The 21,677-nt window shown below is 36.8% G+C and overlaps 1 non-coding gene across 1 annotated transcript; it reads left to right on the forward strand.

The window, feature by feature from the left end:
• The first annotated feature begins 20,245 nt into the window (after positions 1–20,245).
• On the forward strand, positions 20,246–20,318 carry TRNAS-GGA (transfer RNA serine (anticodon GGA)). Its single transcript has one exon. It is a non-coding gene; the product is annotated as a tRNA-Ser (tRNA).
• The last annotated feature ends 1,359 nt before the right edge of the window (positions 20,319–21,677 follow it).

The following is a 21,677-nucleotide window of genomic DNA, read 5'->3' on the forward strand; positions in this document are numbered from 1 at the left end:
AACATTACATGGCCAGAAAAACAAGGATGAAGCACTCTAAATCCACGATGGTCACAATTATGCAAACCTAACCGAACCTCAGTTCAGTGCAGTCTCTCGGTCATGTCTGACTCCTTGCAACCCCATGAACCACAGTGTGCCAGGCCTCCCTGTCCATCACCAACTCCTGGAGTTTACCCAAACCCATGTCCATTGAGTCAGTGATGCCATCCGACCATCTCATCCTCTGTCGTCCCCTTCTCCTTCTGCCCCCAGGCTTTCCCAGCATCAGGGTCTTTTCCGATGAGTCCGCTTTTTGCATTAGGTGGCCAAATATTGGAGTTTCAGCTTCAGCATCAGTCCTTCCAATGAATATTCAGGACTGATTTCCTTTAGGATGGACTGATTGGATCTCCTTGCAGTCCAAGGGACTCTCAAGAGTCTTCTCCAACACCACAGTTCAAAGGCATTCATTCTTCAGCACTCAGCTTTCTTTAGAGTCCAACTCTCACATCCATACATGACCACTGGGAAAACTATAGCCTTGACTAGATGGACCTTTGTTGACAAAGTAATGTCTCTGCTTTTCAATATGCTGCCTAGGTTGGTTCATAACTTTCCTTCCAAGGAGAAAGCGTCTTTTTATTTCATGGGTGCAGTCACCATCTGCAGTGATTTTGGAGCCCAGAAAAATAAAGTCAGCCACTGTTTCCACTGTTTCTCCATCTATTTCCCATGAAGTGATGGGACCAGATGCCATGATCTTCATTTTCTGAATGTTGAGCTTTAAGCCATCTTTTTCACTCTCTTCTTTCACTTTCATCAAGAGGCTTTTTAGTTCTTCTTCACTTTCTGCCATAAGGGAGGTGTCATCTGCATATCTGAGGTTACTGATACCTCTCCTGTCAGTCTTGATTCCAGCCTATGCTTCCTCCAGCCCAGCGATTCTCATGATGTACTCTGCATATAATTTAAATAAGCAGGGTGACAATATACAGCCTTGACATACTCCTTTTCCTAGTTGGAACCAGTCTGTTGTTCCATGTCCAGTTCTAACTGTTGCTTCCAACCTGCATACAACTTTTTCAAGAGGCTGGTCAGGTGGTCTGCTATTTCCATCTCTTTCAGAATTTTCCAGGGTTTATTGTGATCCATACAGTGAAAGGCTTTGGCATAATCAATAAAGCAGAAATAGATGTTTTTCTGGAACTCTCTTGCTTTTCCCATGATCCAGCGGATGTTGGCAATTTGATCTCTAGTGCCTTTTCTAAAACCAGCTTGAACATCTGGAAGTTCACGGTTCACATATTGCTGAAGCCTGGCTTGGAGAATCTTAAGCATTACTTTACTAGCGTGTGAAATGAGTGCAATTGTGCAGTAGTTTGAGCATTCTTTGGCATTGCCTTTCATTGGGATTGGAATGAAAACTGACCTTTTCCAATCCTGTGGCCACTGCTGAGTTTTCCAAATTTGCTGGCACATTGAGTGCAACACTTTCACAGCATCATCTTTCAGGATTTGAAATAGCTCAACTGGAATTCCATCACCTCCACTAGCTTTGTTCGTGGTGATGCTTCTGAAGGCCCATTTGATTTCACATTCTAGGATGTCTGGCTCTAGGTGATTGATCACACTATTGTGATTATCCAATGTGATCACACCATCATAATTAACCGAACCCAAATGAAACAAAAAAACCTCACAGTGTAAGCAGCAGGACATTGATTTTGTGCCTGTGTAATTGATCTGCTGCTGCTGATGGGAACCCACTCCATTATTCTTGCCTGGATAAATCCATGGACAGAGGAGCCTGGTAGGAGCCTGGTACAGTCCATGGGGTCACATAAAGTCAGACATGACTCAGTGACTAACTTTTATCCTGTCCTCACATTCCTTTATTTCTCAAATCTTTTATATTTGAAACTGCCTGAGTAGAACAACTCCATTCTGTCCTTGCTATTTTATCCTGACTCAAATCAGATAGAACAGAAGGTCCTCCAGGTATCCCTTAATTGTTCAGCATCATCTTTCCTGTAATTCCTCTGAGTTACTGGTCCACACTTGAGGAGTGGGGTGAGCCACAGAGAGAAATTTTAGTCTTAAAGTTGCATCAATATAAGCAAAGAAACTTTTAAGGAGGTGTACTTACAAGAGACAACTTAGAATCCATAGAATCCAAAAGGCTCTATGAAAGTAAACAAATAAATAGTATATGCTGTGAGATATTATAAAGTGCTTTTTAAAAAGAATATTATTCTTTTTTTTTAATATTCAGGGATTATTTCCCCTACAGATTTTACCTTCAGTGTGTATGTGCCTAAGTGGTCAACAGTCTTAATACTCATTCTAGACTCAATAATCTACTTTTAAGGAAGTAAATTTTACTCAAGTAGAGAGTCTCACTTGAGTTCCATTCACTTTTTTTTAATCTAAACCCTCTAAATTACTAATGTGTGTAGAATAAGACCTTTGTCAAAATAATAATTTACACATTATGTTCAGCAGTTCCACAATTTCAACCCTCCAAATGTTAAGAGGAATTTATTATGGCCCCTATAACTACTGATGTCTTCCTTGCCAAGAAGTTCTAGAAGACTTTATCTGCACTGCTGATCCCGACTTCAAAGGAGGACTTAGGATAGCAATTCATCCAAAGAAACCCATTAAAGCATGAATGAAATAATCTAATTATTTTCTCAATTACTTTTTTTTTAATTCAAAGCTTACTTTGAATAACCTCTTTGAATGGTCCCCCAGAATGTTTTCTTTGAAGAACTTCAACTTTTATTGTAGAGTTCCTTCAAAACCCATCAAATGTTTTTCTTTTTGTTCTCTCTCTCTCTCTTTTTCCTGAGCATACTTTTTTATTGGCTTCTATCCAGCCATTAGTTGTGGACTTTGTTCCAGTTATATATTGCTGCCCAATAAGCCATCCCCAAATTGAGTAAAGTAACAACAGTTACTTATTTTGCCCCCAAAGTTTCAAAGGGGGCAGATATGGTAGAAGAGACTCAGCTTCTCTTAAGGCAGCTTTAGCTGAAGGCCGGAGAGTCTGCTTCCAATTTGGCTCACTCAGCCACAGGTTACTTCTTGCTGGCTGCTGTCTGGGAGTCAGATAGTGCTGAGGACTGGGTCTTCTGTTCTCCTTGACATGAGACTTCATGTGGCTTGGGCTTCTTCCATTCCAAAGGTGAGCATCCCCAGACAAAGCCAGGTGGGAAGCTGTGTTACCTTTTGTGATCCAGCCTCTGGAGCCACCTAGTAAGACTTTCCCTATATCTTTAGTGTAGGCAATCACAATCATCTCTGTGGTTTCAAGGGGGAGGAAACAGACTCCACCTCTTGCTGGAAAAGTAGCAAGATCAGGAAGAGCATGTGGGGTAGTAGATACTAGTATGGACTTCCAGGGGAGAAACAATCTGCCACACATTCTCTGTTATCATTGAAGTGATTGTTACCATGAAGCCAGTTTAGATGTTTGGTAAATGTGGTTTCCAGCGCCTACCCTCTGATTAGTCTAGTCTATCCTCTCCCCCAACCCCAGCCACCAAAAATGCCTTTTAAATGTCTTTTACTCACTTAAACAGGGATATAGTTCTCAGGATATTTGTATGATCTTATCCAGAATTCCAAAGAAATTTGGGGTTTATATCTGATGATGCCCCTGGTGCTAATGGTGATGGGGAAGTTACATGTGGGTAAAACCTCTGTAAGGAGGAGAAAGAATACACTGTTTCTGTCTCTCTCTTCTCTTATAGAGCTACACTATGCCAACATCTTGAATATTAAACTTTATTCAGGGGGTGAAGTGCAATTTTAACAATTTCCAAGCTGTTACAGGAACTTAAAAATCTTGAGTTTAAGCCTTTGTGTGGCATTTCACCCCTTGGCTTCCAATATCAGTGGAGGCAAGCTGGGGAAAACAACAATCCTTATCAGGACATAAGCATTCTTCTATCAGGATACAAATTTACCATGACATTAGACAAAGCCGCTTTCAAATTTCTAATTCATTCGAGCAAACTGACTAATACCAAGAAAATAGCAAAGCATATTTACAAAATGAGCACACCATGCCCAGCTGTGCAAGCAGTGAAATATCTATCCAAAGTGATTATCTGTGTTTTGTCTCTTGATTCACAGTGTATTTGATTTCTCCTCTGGCTTGGTTTGCTTCTTTAGGGCAAAAATACTTTATAATTCAGTGTAGGAATTGCTAACCTGATGACTAAGTAACTTCAATAGATCACTGTGTTTGAGGCTGGGGTCTTCATAAAATAAAGGTATTGTCAGTAGTATTAAACACTAACTACATAGGGGTTTTAGAAGGGAATTATTATAAGGGTTGGCAGATTCTTGACATACAATGAGGGCAGAAACCTCCTAAAGACACAAAAATGTAAAGGTCTTCTAGCAAAAAAAAAATCTACTCACTTCCCTTTAAGATACTATTTCAGAATATTCAAAACATCTATCTTATGGTAATTTAAACAAACTCTCCAAAATAACTCATTCTGAGCAAAAAACAAACAAACAAACAAACAGTAAGTATATTACTTTGTGAGAATATACATTTATATTTTCTTTGTAAAGAAAGGGCATACCTCATTTAAAAAATTGATTATCATTGCTTTATTCTGGCCTATAGATATGACATATTTGTGCAATGTGATGAATGCTAATCAAGAAATACATGTGTATGCATTGTGTCTAGCTGAATAAATAGAATACTATCAATAGTGTTGGAAATTCCCTGTAGGCATCTTTTGGATTGGATCCCAGTCTTTCTGCAAGTAATTAACATCTCTCGATTTTGTGTTAATAATTCTCTATAAAAATTAATTTGATGAATTTTTGTTTAGTTTTGCTCATTTGTCACCCAGATAAGAATGGAATTACTATATATATATACACACATATATACATACAGACCTGTACATACCTATATACACACATATATATTTTTCCTGTGGCTATATTTTTCCTTTTACATCATGAAATGTGTAACTATAGTATATTTTTACTGTTGTAACATATTCCCTTGTATGATTGCCAGTTATGTTACTGCTATCATTTGAATTGTTGTCAGCTTTTGGTCTTTTAAATGCTGTGCTGTATACAATGTTCAGTATGTACCTTGAGGGAAATGAACATTGGTTTCTTTGAAGTAGTCATCAAACCATGAGGGATACCAGTTTGTCACTTACAGGATGGGAGAAGATATTTTCAAATCATATATTTTACAATGGACTTATATCTAGAATATATAAAGAATATTTAAAACTCATTAATGAAAAGACAAAATAGTTCAATCAAAAACTGGGCAAAGGATCTAAATTGATGCTTTATTAATATAAACATACATTTGACAAAAATCATGAGAAAAGATGGTCAACATTAGGAGCCATGCCGCTGCTGCTGCTGCTAAGTCGCTTCAGTCGGGTCCGACTCTGTGCGACCCCATAGACGGCAGCCCACCAGGCTCCCCCGTCCCTGGGATTCTCCAGGCAAGAACACTGGAGTGGGTTGCCATCTCCTTCTCCAATGCATGAAAGTGAAGTTGCTCAGTCATGTTCAATCCCTGGGTCAGGAAGATCCTCTGGAGAAGGGAATGGCAACCAGTGTTCTTGCTTGGAGAATTCCATGGACAGAGGAGCCTGGTGAGCTATAGTTCATGGGGTCACAAACAGCTGAATACAACTGAGTGGCTAACACTTTCATTTGCGTACACCCAGGAGAAGTGTAAAAGTGTCCTCAGAAAAACCTGCACATGAATATTCAATGAAGCATTGTTCATAATAAGAAAAAAAGTGGAAAACAATTAAATGTCCATTATATTATGACTGAAAAAAAATGTTACAGCAATACAATGAAATATCTCTCAACTGTAAAAAGAAACTAAGTACTGATACATATTTTAATAGGAATAAACCTTAAAAACCCATACTGAATGAAAGAAACCAGATACAAAGGATCATATATTGTGTGGTTCCATTTAAATGAACTTTCATTAATAAGCAAGTCTCTAGAGATGAAAAGTAGAGCTGGGCGGTCAGGGAATTATGGCTAAGAGTTGCAAGGTTTCTTTGGAAATGATGAAAATACTCTTTAATTGATCACGGCAATGTTTGCATCACCTGTTCGTGTACAAAAAGTCATTGTTTTTTTGCACATTTTAAATGTGTTTGATATGTGAATTATCTATCAATAAAGCTATTAAAATTATATTCCTAATCATATTTTATAAACAGAAGTTATTGAAAAGTATGTCAGGCATAATTCTAAAATATTGTATATATGTACTGACTCATTGCTTTTTTAAAATTTACTTATTTTTAATTGGAGGATAATTGCTTTACTGTGCTGTGTTGGTTTCTGCCATACAACAATACGAATCAGCCATAAGTATATATATGACTGAACTGCTCTTTTAAAAAAACCTTACGGAATTGGTGTTACTATTATGTCCCTTTTACAAATGGAGAAACATGGGCACAAAAAAAAAAAATCAACTTACATGTGCAAGTGATTTTGGTAGTCATCTTGTTACATCATGCTTGTCACCCCTTTCAAAGCTCTGTAAAGAAATGTTAATGCCAAATATAAAAATTATTTGCAATGCACGCCAGCCAGTTTGTATATAAAGACCTCTTACATTGAAATAAAAGTAAAATAATATTCTAAATTTCATTTGTATCTTAGAAATTAATAATAATTTAAAGAAAAAGCAACTCAAGAAAAAAATAGTGACTAAAACATGTGACTGGACATTTACATTCCAATATAATCAAAGTAACTCTAGTTTAAAATAATATACTATTTCACATAAAAATTGATACACACTAGACAAAAATATTATCAGACATTAAAATAGACTATTGGTTAGAATGCATTTACCACAAGCCTTCTAAAAATAATTTTTTAAACATGCATCTGAAGATTTAAGTGAAGAATAACTGTTTAGCAGGTATTTATAATTTTGATAAGGAATTGTCCAGAATTATAGTCAAAGCTGAAGCTTCCCAGGTGGCGCTGGTGGTAATGAACCTGCCTGCCAATGCAGAAGTAAGAGATTCAGGTTTGATCTCTGTGTCAGGAAGATCCTCTGGAGAAGGGAATGGCAACCTACTCCAGTATTCTTGCCTGGAAAATCCCATGGACAGAGGACCCTGGCGGGCTGTGGTCCATAGATTTGCAAGAGTTGGACAGGACTGAAGTGACTTAGCATGCATGCATGCACACATAATCATAGCTACATACTCAAAAATTATGTAGGTAATAGTTTTTTATGTTTATTAAAGATCACTACACAGCTTATTTGGCTGCATGTATCTAAATAATAAAATGGAAACATGCTCATAATGTACTTTTATGTGAAAAATATTAAAACATTTATGTAAATGTTTGTCTTAATATGGCATATTCAGAGGAGAAACTGATCAATCATTTCACATGGAATAGACTGGAAAAATAGATTTATAAGTGTTTTATTTTTTCTTATATTTTTACTTATTCAAAATTTTTCTAAAATCAGAGTATATCATGATTTCCTTGAGCAACATGATAGAATTACTAAAAAGGCAGCGGTAGTTTAAGTGCATTACTGTTTAATTTGTGCCTATCACATGTTTGTAAATATAAGTGAAAGTCACTCAGTCGTGTCCGACTCTTTGTGACCCCATGGACTCTATAGTCCAGGGAATTCTCTAGGCCAGAATACTGGAGTCAGTAGCCTTTCCCTTCTCCAGGGGATTTTCCCAACCCAGGGATAGAACCCAGGTCTCCTGCATTGCAGGCAGATTCTTTAGCAACAGAGCCACAAGGAATCTCAAAGCAAATATAACTCTGAACTATCTGCTCTAATTGTTTTTATTTTTCAAATAAAGTGAAAAGGTAGCTCAAATGAAGTGAAAAGGTAGCTCATTCTTTGAGAATTTGGGGGCGCTGACATTTTGCTGTGTGTGGTGTTGTGTCAAAAGTCAAGGTGATCTTGTAAACTAGTTGTACAAGTAAGATTCCACAGAGAAAGCAGCTAAAAATCAATGATGACAAATTTAAATGTCAATATAGGTGGTTGATATTAGAGGTACAGTAATCACTCAGAGCTGAAGAGAGTTATTAGAGGCTGGATTTTGGGAACTTTTTACAGAAGTGTGTCATTGGGGTGGGGTAATTATGCAAATACTGGAATATGTAGGCTGTACTAAAGTGGAAGCATAATGATTAAAATGTTAAAAGTTATAAAAATGGGAGCAGTATAATATGTGGAGAACAAAAAGAAACTAGAGCAGATGCTGAGTTTATTCCAGGCATATTCATTTTTTTAAATTTAAAATTATAGAGAATTAAGTGTCAGAATTGAGACTTTTTTCAAAAAGTTTTGGTTCCTTGGAAATAGCCAATGTGGTGGGGTTAAACTGATTGTTAAATATGCTGGGAATTCTTCTACATTCTGGTTTCTAGATGAACTTGAATAAATTTGAGAAATAAAATTTTTCCATAATAATGAAATATAATCTCAAGATGGAAAATATTTTGTAACCATTATCTAAACTACTATCAAAACAACCAATAAAACTTAGGGAAGATTTAGTTATAAAGAGTTGAAATCCTATAGAAAGGATTTGAAATGTAGGCAACACTATTTGTAGCCCAAACTATGAAAACAAATGTCTTCATTTTTCATTTCTGCTTTACCTAGAGACCAACCCAAAAGCTTCTAACTCTAAGTGCCTAGAGTTAGAATTGCCAGATAATATAAAGGATGCCCAGGTCATTTTAATGTCAGATAATGAATATTTTCATGTATTTCCCAAATATTATGAGACATATGAAGTGTATACATATTTTAATTTATCCCAAATCAACAATTAACTGGGAATTCTGTGTCCCCTGAATCTGGTAACATAAACCTAGAGGCTGATACTTTTAATATGAAGACATTCTTATAACCCCAGCTGGGAGAGAAAAGGGTCCACCTTCCTCTTAGATGGCAGGACAAGGTAACTCTCCATATCTCATCCATTATCTGACTAATGAATGCACTCTGACATCCAAGCCAAGCAATTGCCTTAATACATTTGGTTGCAAAAAAATTGAATTTGATGTGCTTATAGGACAAGCAAGGGGAGTGGTCCAGTGAATTTCGACAATAGTATTTAGATTTCATGATAAACATGTAATTAGGAAATGTTGGAGCCATTTTCAGTCAAAATGGTAAATAAGGTTGACCAGAAAGAACACACATAGAAAGAAGAGAACAGATCCTTGAGACATTGATATCATAGGTCAGATACATAAAAGAAGTTCTCCTTAATAGGCAAAAGTGACCAGCTATTAGCCAAAAATAAATTACCTGTTTGATAGGTAAAGAAAATTTGTAATGTATAATAAAAGTTTGATGGGAGGCAAACTGTAGAAGTTCCTTGCTTGTATCTCCGAACAGTTTTTAATACAATTAAACATAATATATGTTCAGCGTTTAGTAGAGCTATAGCAATAGCTGTTTATAGTACTTTTAATAAGATGTCAATTTTCCTTCTCACATATATGTTTTAACATACCAAGATCTTTGAACCATAGAAAGATGGAGAATTTCTATATTCTTCATAGATCCTAGATAACATTTTAACTGTACATTATTGAATTGTTTTAGTACAATCAGTGTAGTGTGGCATGCTGTAATAAATGCCATTAAGTTCTCTGTAAAATAAAAAGATATCAACCAAACATTTCAGAAAACACATCCAGTAATTTCCAATAGTATAAAGATATCAAGGCAATAGTTAAATTGTACCTGATTGACCATTGAAACATGTCTCCAAGAATAATTCCATTTCCTGTCTTCTCATTAAATGGAGTGAAATAAGTTTTTATGGAGATTTTGCTTTATAGAGATTATATCAATAAACTTCAATATGGCTTTCACTGGAGTTTTTCATTTCTGAAAGCCTTCAAACAAGATATGTCAAAAGCAATAAAATAAATGCTAGCTTCAATATTTGGCCTTAGGTTCACCGTATTAAAAATACTATAATGTAACAATTTTAACTTCAATAAAATATAGTAATGATTTCTTTTAATGTCTTATCCTGCGAAGGTAGAAGAAACCAAAATATCTCTAAACTGTATTTGTATAGCCCTAAACATCACTGCAGAAAAGTATTATTCACATTTGCAATACAGCTTTATGGCACCAATTTAACTGAAAGAATGTATATATATATGTATCTTTTATGGCATTTTCACTTCAGAGAATTAGATATGACTTGTTTATGTAACGCTGAGTAAAATAGATTTTTTTTTTTTCCTGGTAGCAAAGTACACTATTAAGAATGCTTCATCTTATAGGGATGTCTGCATCCTGAATGTAACCAGAGTCAGATTTCAGAAAAGGCAATATTGAACTTAAATATATACGGGGAACACTTGTGAAATGTGGGACCAATTTTGAAGCCACATTATGAGAAAAGGGGAAATATAGAGGCATTTGTCACCAAATGCTCTTTCAGCCACACAGCAAATACCCAAAATCACAGAATCACTAGTGATTCTCCCGTGCCTTTTTCCTTACAAGTATGTTGCACTCTAGCTATATATATATATATATATATATATATATATATAAGACTGCCTTCTTGGTGTATTAGGCAAGGATTCCAGGATAAGATAGCAAGCAATTGATGCTGTCTCAATTTTGAATTTAGACATTTTTATGGCCACTGAAAACAAGCAGGCTTTTAGAGCTGTCTCTGTGGGAATCTTGCCACAATGTTTAATTTACTTGTTTGTTCTGTGCTGCTCATATCCATTTTCCCCTTTTTAAGCCACATGACTCTACTTAAAACCTTGTCAAAGGAGAAGAGAGAGGAGAGAAGTCCTTTGACTCCTCATCACATTACATCTTTCTTCTTAGCTTCATCTCTGATCTTGGCTCTGCATCACCTCAGCAGAACTCTTCAGAGTAAAGCTTGTTTATCAGTGCTCTCCTAACTTCTCCAAGTTTATGGTGGACCACTAGCTTCCTCAGAATGTTAAGAAACATTAAATAAAAACAGTTCGAGGGTCAACTCTGTCTGGAAAATATTTGAAAAGTTGTAACAGGAGTATTTTTTAATTGCAACAGTTTTTCAATTCTGCAACTTTTACATTTTATGTTTTTATATGCTTTTAGCTCTTTATATGCTTTCAAATTATTTTAATAGGCCAAAGTACAGTGTGATTTTCTAAGCTGGAGACACAGTAAGCAACATTTCCATATATGGATATGGGATTTTTTTTTTTTGTGAGCATTTATAGAACCAACACTCCATCAAAAAACCCTCTAAGAAATCTGAACCTAGTGTAGAAGCTTCCACCTCTTTATTATTTGGATCATTATAAAGATTTATGCTTTTAATGAAAGAACAGACATGTGCTAATAAAAATCCAGGAAGCTGAAGATATCACTCTTCACTCATTCATTCCTTCACTCATTCCTTAGACATTTGGTGAACTTTTATATTATTCACTTTACAAACCTAACTGCTAGGAAGTCCTCAGTGAAAAAGACTGATCGGATTTTCCTGTGAGTCTTTTGACACTCTAATGGGAGGGAGGTGGGAGCAGGAAAAAAAAAAAAAAAAAAATGAAAACACACCTGTGTCTTTGTTGTTGCTTGAGAGCACCAGATACTCAGCTGTCTTACAGTCTTTGGACTCACAGTTTCCTGTGCTGAAAATGTCACTAACTAGGGCATAATAGGTATATGTTCAGCTTTTTAGAAGATACTGCCAAACAGTTTTCAAATCACAGAAGCAATTTACCTTCTCACCTGTGATACATGAATAGATCAATTCCATATGTTCTCCAAACTCTGTGTTTTTTGCCCATTTGAATATCCTGTGTTCAAGTTCCTGACCCATCTTTCTGTTAACTTTGCCTTTTCATGCTATGAATGGTATTTTCAATGGACTAACATTCCTAATTTTAATTTATTTCCAATTAACAATAGTTTCTTGGTTAAGACAACTTTGACTACCTTAAAATCATGAAACTTTTCTCCTGAGATACCTTGAAGGAGATCGTTGTTTGTTTTTTTCTCATAATATTTGTATCACCCATCTGAAATTGATTTCAGTGTATAGTGGGAGGTATAGGTGAAAATACATGTTTATAAATGACATCAACATTTATTGAACATACCATCACTTTTCCACTATATCCATATACATGGGAGTCTCTTTGTTGAACATCTATTTCATTTTTCTCTGTGTCTGTCCTCCTGTAGCTTTATAAAATTATCTTCCATTTTTCTTTTTCTTCTTCAAGATTATCTTGGCTCTTCTTGGTATTTGATTTTGACTGAGATTGTATTTATCACATAGATCAATTAGAGGTGAATTGATGGTTTTATAATACTCATCCTTTCAATCCATGATGTATTCCTTATAAGCATTCTGAATCTGTCTGTCTGGGAGTCTATGGGAGAGACTGGGATAAATTAGTAGACCATGTAGAAAAGATGGCCTTCACAAATGACAGTAGGTATTGTCCAATCTGCTGAGGGCCCAAATAAACAGAAAAGGGGAGAAGCTCTTTGCTTGAGCTGAAACATCCATCTTCTTCTGCCTTCATGCATTGGTGCTCCTGGTTCCTGATATTTGGGACTGAGATTAGGACTTAAAACATCAGTTCCCTAATTCTCAGTCCTTTGAACTTGGACTGAATTATATCACTGGCTTTCCTGGTTCTCCAGCTTGCAGATTATAGAACTTCTCTGCTTCTATTAACCAGGTGAGCAAATTTTAATAATTGTCCTCTTATACACCTCTCTATATGCCCTATTGATTCTTCTTCTCTAGAGAACCCTGAGTCACTTTTAGGACAAACTTATCTGATCAAATGGATTCAGCAGAGCCCAAAGTCAGAGGCATACAGAAATGATGTCATCATGCAGAATATTTCAAGAGTTCAGAGCTTATTTCAAAGGAGCCTGTTAAGGGCCAGTCGTAAAGACAAGCCTTTCTTTGGAAGGTGTAGGGTTTGAGGAACCCTGTTTTAATGAGCTAACCCTTTCCTACAGAAGCACTGAAATTTTATGGTGTTTTGGTCAAAGAAGCTGGGAGAATGTACTGTTACATGAACATTGTTTAGAAGAAATACTAGGTTCCAACCTTGAGATTTGTTGAATTTGAAGAGCCTATTGAACATCCAATAGATGTTAATTAAGTAGTCAGATATACAGGTCTTGAGTCTGTATGGAGTTTTAATTAAGCAAAAAATATAACTTTGAGAATCATGGTCATACCAGCATGACAATCCGTGGGTTCATCCAAGCACTGGATATTGATAACTAAGGGAAGAAGACCAAAGACTGAGAACCTAATCCATTCTAAGATTGAAGGTCATAGAGCGAGCAAAGGAGAGAGAGGAGAAATGTCCAGTAGAACCAGTTTCTCTTTTCATTGATTTTTCTCTATTGGCTGAGGGTCATCCCAGGAAGAAAGGAACTCTCAGGTACTTCTGGTTCTCTGTGCATTTAGCTAAAGTGATTCTATTAGGCTAATGGCAGTTATCATAAGCAGTATAGTTAAGAGCTTCTATAATCAATAAGATACAAGGCCTAAAAAGAAGCATAAAGGAACAGTAAGTGGGACCTGAAAAGAAATGGGCAAAGCATTAGCAATGCCTGTTATACAATGTATGTAAAAATTATGAAGCCAAATAACAGAATTTACTGGTAAACCCACCATGGAATTTGGTAAGTAAATCATTATCTTTGCCAATGTAACCATTAGTATATTTTGTTCTGATCCTTGCAATTCCTTAAGGTAAGCACTGTTGTGAATATTGTATTTCCCAGCTATTTTAAAATACAAGTTATTTTTTTTAAACATTACACAAATTTAAATATATAAAGTTGATTTTGCTGTTTTCACTGTTATAAAGCTGGTATCATGCCATCATAGCCTTTTGAGTTTATATTTTTATTCAGTATTGCTTGAATTATTTTTAAGAATTTGGTAAAATACACCTGACCCTTGAACAATTCAAGTCTTGTATTTGCTGACCCTCATACATTCAGAAATCTGCATCAGTTCAGTCCAGTCACTAAGTTGTGTCCAACTCTTTGTGACTCCATGAATCACAGCATGCCAGGCCTCCTTGTCCATCACCAACTCTGGAGTTCCCTCAGACTCATGTCCATCGTGTAGTGATGCCATCCAGCCATCTCATCCTCTGTCACCCCCTTCTCCTCCTGCCCCCAATCCCTCCCAGCATCAAAGTCTTTTCCAACAAGTCCACTCTTCACATGAGGTGGCCAAAGTACTGGAGTTTCAGCTTTAGCATCATTCCTTCCAAAGAAATCCCAGGGCTGATCTCCTTCAGAATGGACTGGTTGGATCTCCTTGCAGTCCAAGGGACTCTTAAGAGTCTTCTCCAACACCACAGTGCAAAAGCATCAATTATTTGGCGCTCAACTTTCTTCACAGTCCAACTCTCACATCCACACATGACCACAGGAGAAACCATAGCCTTGACTAGACGGACCTTGTTGGCAAAGTAATGTCTCTGCTTTTCAATATGTTCTCTGAGGTGAAGGTGAAGTTGCTCAGTCGTGTCTGACTCTTTGCGACCCCGTGGACTGTAGCCTACCAGGCTCCTCCGTGCATGGGATTCTCCAGGCAAGAATACTGGAGTGGGTTGCCATCTCCTTCTCCAGGGGATCTTCCCGAACCAGGGATCGAACCCAGGTCTCCTGCATTGGAGGCAGACACTTTAACCTCTGAGCCACCAAGGAAGCCCAATATGCTGTCTAGGTTGGTCATAACTTTTCTTCCATGGAGTAAGCGTCTTTTAATTTCATGGCTGCAGTCACCATCTGCAGTGATTTTAGAGCCCCCAAAATAAAGTCTGCATACGTGCTTTATAGTCAGTCCTTCCTACCTACATTTCTTCGTTCACAGATTCAGCCAATCATAGATCAGTGAGCCTTTTGCTGACTTTGCATTTTGTTTATTGTTCTTTTTTAAATTCCTTTAGGAGGAAAGTTAGGTAGTGTACTTGACAGTTTTCATATTTATTGGCCTCTATATATAGGCCTCTAATGCTATAAACTTCCCATTTATAATTGCATTTGCTATGCCCTGTAAATTTTGGAAATTTGTGTTTCTTTTTTGTTTCATCTCAAGGTGTTTTTTTGACTTCCTCTTTGATTTCTTCATTGACCCATTAGTTTCTTAGTAGAATGTTGTTTAATATCCACATATTAGTGGGTTTTATTTTTTTCAGTTTTCTCGCTGCAGTTGATTTCTAGTTTCATATCATTGCTGGCAGAAAAGATGCTTGATATGATATCAATCTTTTAAAATTTCTTAAGATTTGTTTTGGAAAAGGAAATGTCAACCCACTCCAATACTCTTGCCTGGAAAATCCCTTGAACTGAGAGGCCTGGTAGGCTACAGTCCATGGGGTCGCAAAGAGTCGGACATGACTGAGCGACTTCACTTCAATTAAGATTTGTTTTGTGGCCTCTTTTGTGATCTACATGGAGAAAATCCCATATATATTTGAAAGAAATGTGAGTTCTGTGGGTTTTGGATGAAATGTTCCATAGATACCAGATAAGTTCATTTGTTCTAATATTTTGTTTAAGGCCACTGTTTTCCTTTGTGTTTTATCTTTTCATTGATATATATGTGTATATATATACTAATACTGCATTGTGCCACTGGCAATTTTTCCCTTTATATCTGTTAACACTTACTTTAAACATTTAAGTGCTGCTATATAAGGTACAAACATGTTTATGAATTTTATATCTTATTCTTAAAATAGGTATATGTTTTAATACAAATTTTTATAATAATCAGAAAACCAGAAGAGAGAGCAATATTTATCAAGGTCATAATTGGCCATGAGAAATTCACCTTGTACATGCTAAAGTCATCATAAGAAAAGTAAATAATACCAAAAAACATGCCTAAATAATTTAATAGAGGATTTTGCAATCTGTTGGAGTAATTGTGACATCATTGATTCAACATATCATAACTCTGTGCCAGTTGCTGTTATAGATGCTGCTGTTACAATGGTAAACAAGACCATACAGTGTCTGATATTTGTCTAAGTTGCATAACCATTTGGGACTTTAATTCTAGTAGGGATGTACAATATAGTGGATGTGGTACACTGCTCCTAAAATAACCTACCTGGGTTACCAGTTGAAAAGAATTGCCACAAAATTATTATCTCTATTATGTTTGTTCCTCTCTGAAGTAGCACTGCTAAGTATTACTAAAGCAAAGTTGTGTGTGTGTATGTTTTGTGTACATATATATTAATTCTCCAACTGGAGAGATCATACATGCTGGTACACCATCAATGAATATAGTTATGTAAAGCTTATCTTCATAGACCACTGATGATGATTTTAAATTAATTTAACTTAAAATAATCTCCTGAAAGCTCATGGTTAACATTAAAAGGCAATTCATTACCCTTCAGTGAAGAGGTCACCAAGCAAATGAGCACAGAGACTGAGTGGCCTTTCCTTCCAGTCCAGTTAGAATGTCTCCATCAGCAAGACCCTGTCACTGAAGCAGCACCATGCATTAGAAATGTAACTAACTGCAGCAAGGTTCCTCTGACAGTATACAACAGAAAGAATGTTTCTCAATGAAATTTTAAGGATTAGAAAATGGATTCTTAAGTCAATGGCATCATGTGAGTAAACTTTTATTTAACTCTCTGCTGGATGAATCAACACAAATTGAAGTCATTCAACTATAAGGGGTACTTTATCCTTCAGAAAGAGGATGAATCAGGCATTTTTATGAAATAAGAAAACAGCCATCTTTGGTAAGCCTTGGCAAAAGATGTGTGTGTGTGTGTGAGAGAGAGAGAGAGAAAGAAAGAAAGAGATAGGTACTTGCATTTTACCACCTGACCTTGTAGAGGAAGGAAACTTTCTACTAAGGGGTGGAATATATCCTAGTTAGTATAGGCCTGTCTCAATTTCTACTTTATATTGCCAACAGGAGATAAAATCTTTCAATTTTATGTCCTGAAATCTAGGAAGACTTTAATTTTTTCTTTTGGAAAAAAATTAAGAAAAGCACGTGTTATTCATGCTTCAAAATAAATTATTGCCACTACATTTGTCTGCCAGTTCCCCATATTTTGAAAGCAATACAAGAGCATAACCTATAACTTGAGCCACTGCACTTGCTTTCTTTATGAGATGATATTTTTTTAGATGAAGAAAATCTTTCTGAGAGTATTATGAAAAACTAGATTCTTATCTTTTGGTATTTTTATCATTGTATTCTGAAATTCCTTGCTGAGTCTGGACCTTTATAGCTAAATGTTTTACTAAAGACAGATGAAGAATGCACTTATGTTTTATTGCAGAAAGAGACCCTAAGAAATAAGAATTGAAATGTCATTTTGATGCATACTGGGAAGTCTCTGTGCTTGACTGTGTTTGGGTGTTAAGGTATAACTAGTAAACTATCATACATGTAAAAGCTATCTCCTGAGACAGACATGCTTAAAGAGAAAAATTTAACAATGTTCAGTAGATATTGACTAGTTGTCCTTTATATGTTTCTAAAGAACAAAATGCTTTTGCCATCAACACATATTTGATTATTAGGACTCATTCTCTAGCCAATACAGGTGATAATTCTATGTTCTTCTATGTATTCTTCACTGATCATTCAATGGAATTTAGATTAAAGCTCTGATATTTAATATCTATTAAACATTTTGAAATCAGTTTAGGCCTTTTTTCATGAGTGGTGAGTTGTTTCTATAAAATGCAATTCTGCAAACATATACACACGGAGACAATACAATTTTATTTCCCTTTCATTTCCAAGATTATATGCCAAAAGAGACCAATTTTACTGCCATTAAATTGAAAGCCATGTCTTTTCTGGTACTGCTCTGCTTTGAGAAACACCATGGATTTTATGTTGGCATCGTTTTATTGTAGGTATTTGCATCATCTCTATTTCAGTTTGTACCATAAGCATTGATGATGGCCTAAAATGCTGTTGCAGAAAGCCAAGAACTGATTGTTACTATATAATACATTTCTGACATGAATACTGGGTCCTATGTTTCTCTGCTTGCGAAGGATGAATGTTTGCATTAAGGGCTGGAGGAAATATGGCAAGACCTGTGCCTACGACAATTTCTCTCATTGAGAACAGAATGGAGAAAATAACTGAAGAACTGGAGTCGCTTAAACTGAAGACAGGTTTATGGAAACTGGTCCCTAGGAAGAGTGACATCAGCATTTCCAACTTCATTTCAAAATTCTTGCATTTTTATGAAAGTATTGATTACTCACATTTTTGCTTTACTTATGCTCTTCTTTGGCTTCATATTCTCTTCTTTTGCTTTATCAGAAAGAATAATACTTTAGCTCTGTTATTCCTCTTCCTGACATAATACTTGCAGTATTGTGAGTCCTAAATAAATATATTGGAGGATCCCATGAATAAATAAAAACTACTGGGCATCTACATATTGTAAGGTCTTTGATTATGAGATTTGGTTTTTTATTGTGTATGGATGTAAATAAACTCTGTTGTTTCTACAGGCCAATTGTCAATATTTCAGATCATCAAAGAAAGGAATCAAAAGGGCATTTTGACCACTGGAAATTATTTTTGGTTCTTAAGCCCAAAATTGTATTTCAAACTGATGTGGATAGCTTCCCCCATTCTCTCACTATGCATCCACCTCTGTAGTGACATGTACCACACTTAAATTCATGCAGTAATCTAGATTTAATTATTTATTGCCTCTACTTTGAAGCATTCACTTACACAAGTATTTATTGAATGACTATGATGTGACAGACACATAATAGGCAGCATAACATATTGAACAAGAGCCATGTTATCTGGTTCAAATTCTTTCTCCAAAGAATTCTGTTGTTATGACTTTGTGCCAGTTAATTAATCTCTCTTGGCTTACTTTTTTTGTCTTTAAAGGGGGATAATAATAGTACCACTTACAGAGCTTTGGGATAGTGTTAAATTACATATTTTGTCATTATTATTTATTTAAACATATAACTTTATTCCACTAATGTATCAGTCAGTCAGTCAGTTCAGTCACTCAGTTGTGTCCAACTCTTTGCGACCCCATGAACTGCAGCACGCCAGGCTTCCCTACCTATCACCAACTGCCGGAGTCTAACAAACCCATGTCCATTGAGTTGGTGATGCCATCCAACCCTCATCCTCTGTCATCCAATTCTCCTCCTGTCTTCAGTTTTTCCCAGCATCAGGGTCTCTTCAAATAAGTCAGCTCTTCACATCAGGTGGCCAAAGTATTGCAGTTTCAGCTTCAGCATCAGTCCTTCCAATGAACACCCAGGACTGATCTCCTTTCGGATGGACTGGTTGGATCTCCTTGCAGTCCAAGAGACTCTCAAGAGTCTTCTCCAACACCACAGTTCAAAAGCATCACTTCCTCAGTGCTCAGCTTTCTTTATAATCCAACTCTTACATCCATACATGACTACTGGACAAACCATAGCCTTGACTAGACAGACCTTTGTTGGCAAAGTAATGTCTCTGCTTTTTAATATGCTGTCTAGGTTGGTCATAAGTTTCCTTCCAAGGAGCAAGTGTCTTTTAATTTCATGGTTGCAATCACCATCTGCAGTGATTTTGGAGCCCCCAAAATAAAGTCAGCCACTGTCTCCACTGTTTCCCCATCTGTTTGCCATGAAGTGATGGGACCAGAAGGCATGATCTTAGTTTTCTGAATGTTGAACTTTAAGCCAAATTTTTCACTCTCCTTTTTCACTTTCCTGGGTACCTTGAGATAATCTACAGGGGCAGGATGAAGGTAGGTAGGAGGAAGGCTCAAAAGGGAGGGTGTTTATATATTTATATATATAAACATATATATAAATATATATATATATATATATATATGTACATACACACACACACACATGATGCTAAAGCTGAAACCCCAGTACTTTGGCCACCTCATGCGAAGAGTTGACTCATTGGAAAAGACTCTGATGCTGGGAGGGATTGGGGGCAGGAGGAGAAGGGTGCGACAGAGGATGAGATGGATGGATGGCATCACTGCCTTGATGGGCGTGAATCTGAGTGAACTCTGGGAGTTGGTGATGGACAGGGAGGCCTGGCGTGCTGCGATTCATGGGGTCGCAAAGAGTCGGACACGACTGAGAGACTGAACTGAACTGAACTGAACTGAACACATATGTAAATATACATGTATATGGGCTTCCCTGGTGGCTCAGAGGTTAAAGCGTCTGCCTGGAATGCAGGAGACCCAGGTTCGATCCCTGGGTCAGGAAGATCTCCTGGAGAAGGAAATGAAAACCCACTCCAGTACTCTTTCCTGGAGAATCCCATGGAGGGAGGAACCTATTAGGCTACAGTCCATGGGGTCACAAAGAGTCGGACACGACTGAGCAACTTCACTTTCACTTTCATAGTTATGACTAGTTACTGATATCATATAGCAAAAACCACCACAACATTGTAAAGCAATTATCCTCCAGTTAAAAAAAAATAACTGAAAAAAAGATGATGGTAGGTCATGCCTTCTCTAGAGGCTATAGCAAGGACCCTTCCTTGCTTCTTTCTTGTTTACCCTTGATACTGACAACCTTATTTCTTTGGCTGGTAGAAGCACCCCTCCAATCACTTGGTACTTTCCTGTGTATCTTTCCAGTGAAACCTCTGTGCACATCTCTGCGGCCAGGCTGGATTAGGACCCACTCCAAATCCAGTGTGACCCAATCTTCACTTGATTATACCTGCAAAGGCACTATTTCCAGATAAGTCACATTCTTAGCTTCTGGGTAGACATCAATTTTTGGAGACAATTCAACTTAAAACAATCTGTTTCTGTACTTTATCTGGACTTTGTACAGAGAGTAAGATTTTTTTGCAATCTCCCGCCAAGATGTAATTTACAGTTCCTTGGGGGTGACAATTGTATGCTTTAAGACAAGGGTAAACAAAGTATGTTTTGAGGGTCAAATCTAGCCTATCACTTTTGTGTATGTGTGTGTGTGTGTGTGTGCGCTAAGTCTGACTCTTTTGCAACCCCATGGACAGTAGCCCACCAGGCTCTTCTGTCCATGAAATTTTCCAAGTAAGAATACTGGAGTGGTTGCCATTTCCTTCTCCAGGGAAACTTCCCAACCCAGGGATCAAACCGTGTCTCCTGCATTGGCAGGTGGATTCTTTACCACTGCACCACCTGGGAAGCCCAGACTATCACTTATTTTTAAAAATAGTTTTATTGGCACATAATCATGCCCTTTCATCTAGCTATTTCTGGGCTGTATCTGCAGGGCTGAATAGTTGTTGCAGAGACTGTCTTGCCCACAAAACCTGAAATATTTATCATCTGGCCCTTCACAGAAAAGATTGGTCATGCTCAGCTTTAGAACACCAGGACTGAGATTCAGATGCAGAGAAGTATTTTAGTTCACAGAGTGACAAGTTATCAAACACTATCTTGGCTTTATGATTTCATAATATCAATAGGACCCAGGGTGTTGTCCTTCAGGGGGTGTTCACTGCAGTGGAACAAAGTAGAGTCAGCAGAGGTCAAGCTAATTCCAGGAGGCTATTTAGGTGGAAGGGTGCTGTTAGATATTGTGAGCTTAGATAGAATTGATCAGGTCAAGGGTTTTAAATATT

Source organism: Budorcas taxicolor, chromosome 13, assembly GCF_023091745.1.
Source record: "Budorcas taxicolor isolate Tak-1 chromosome 13, Takin1.1, whole genome shotgun sequence".
Classification (NCBI taxonomy): Eukaryota; Metazoa; Chordata; class Mammalia; order Artiodactyla; family Bovidae; genus Budorcas; species Budorcas taxicolor.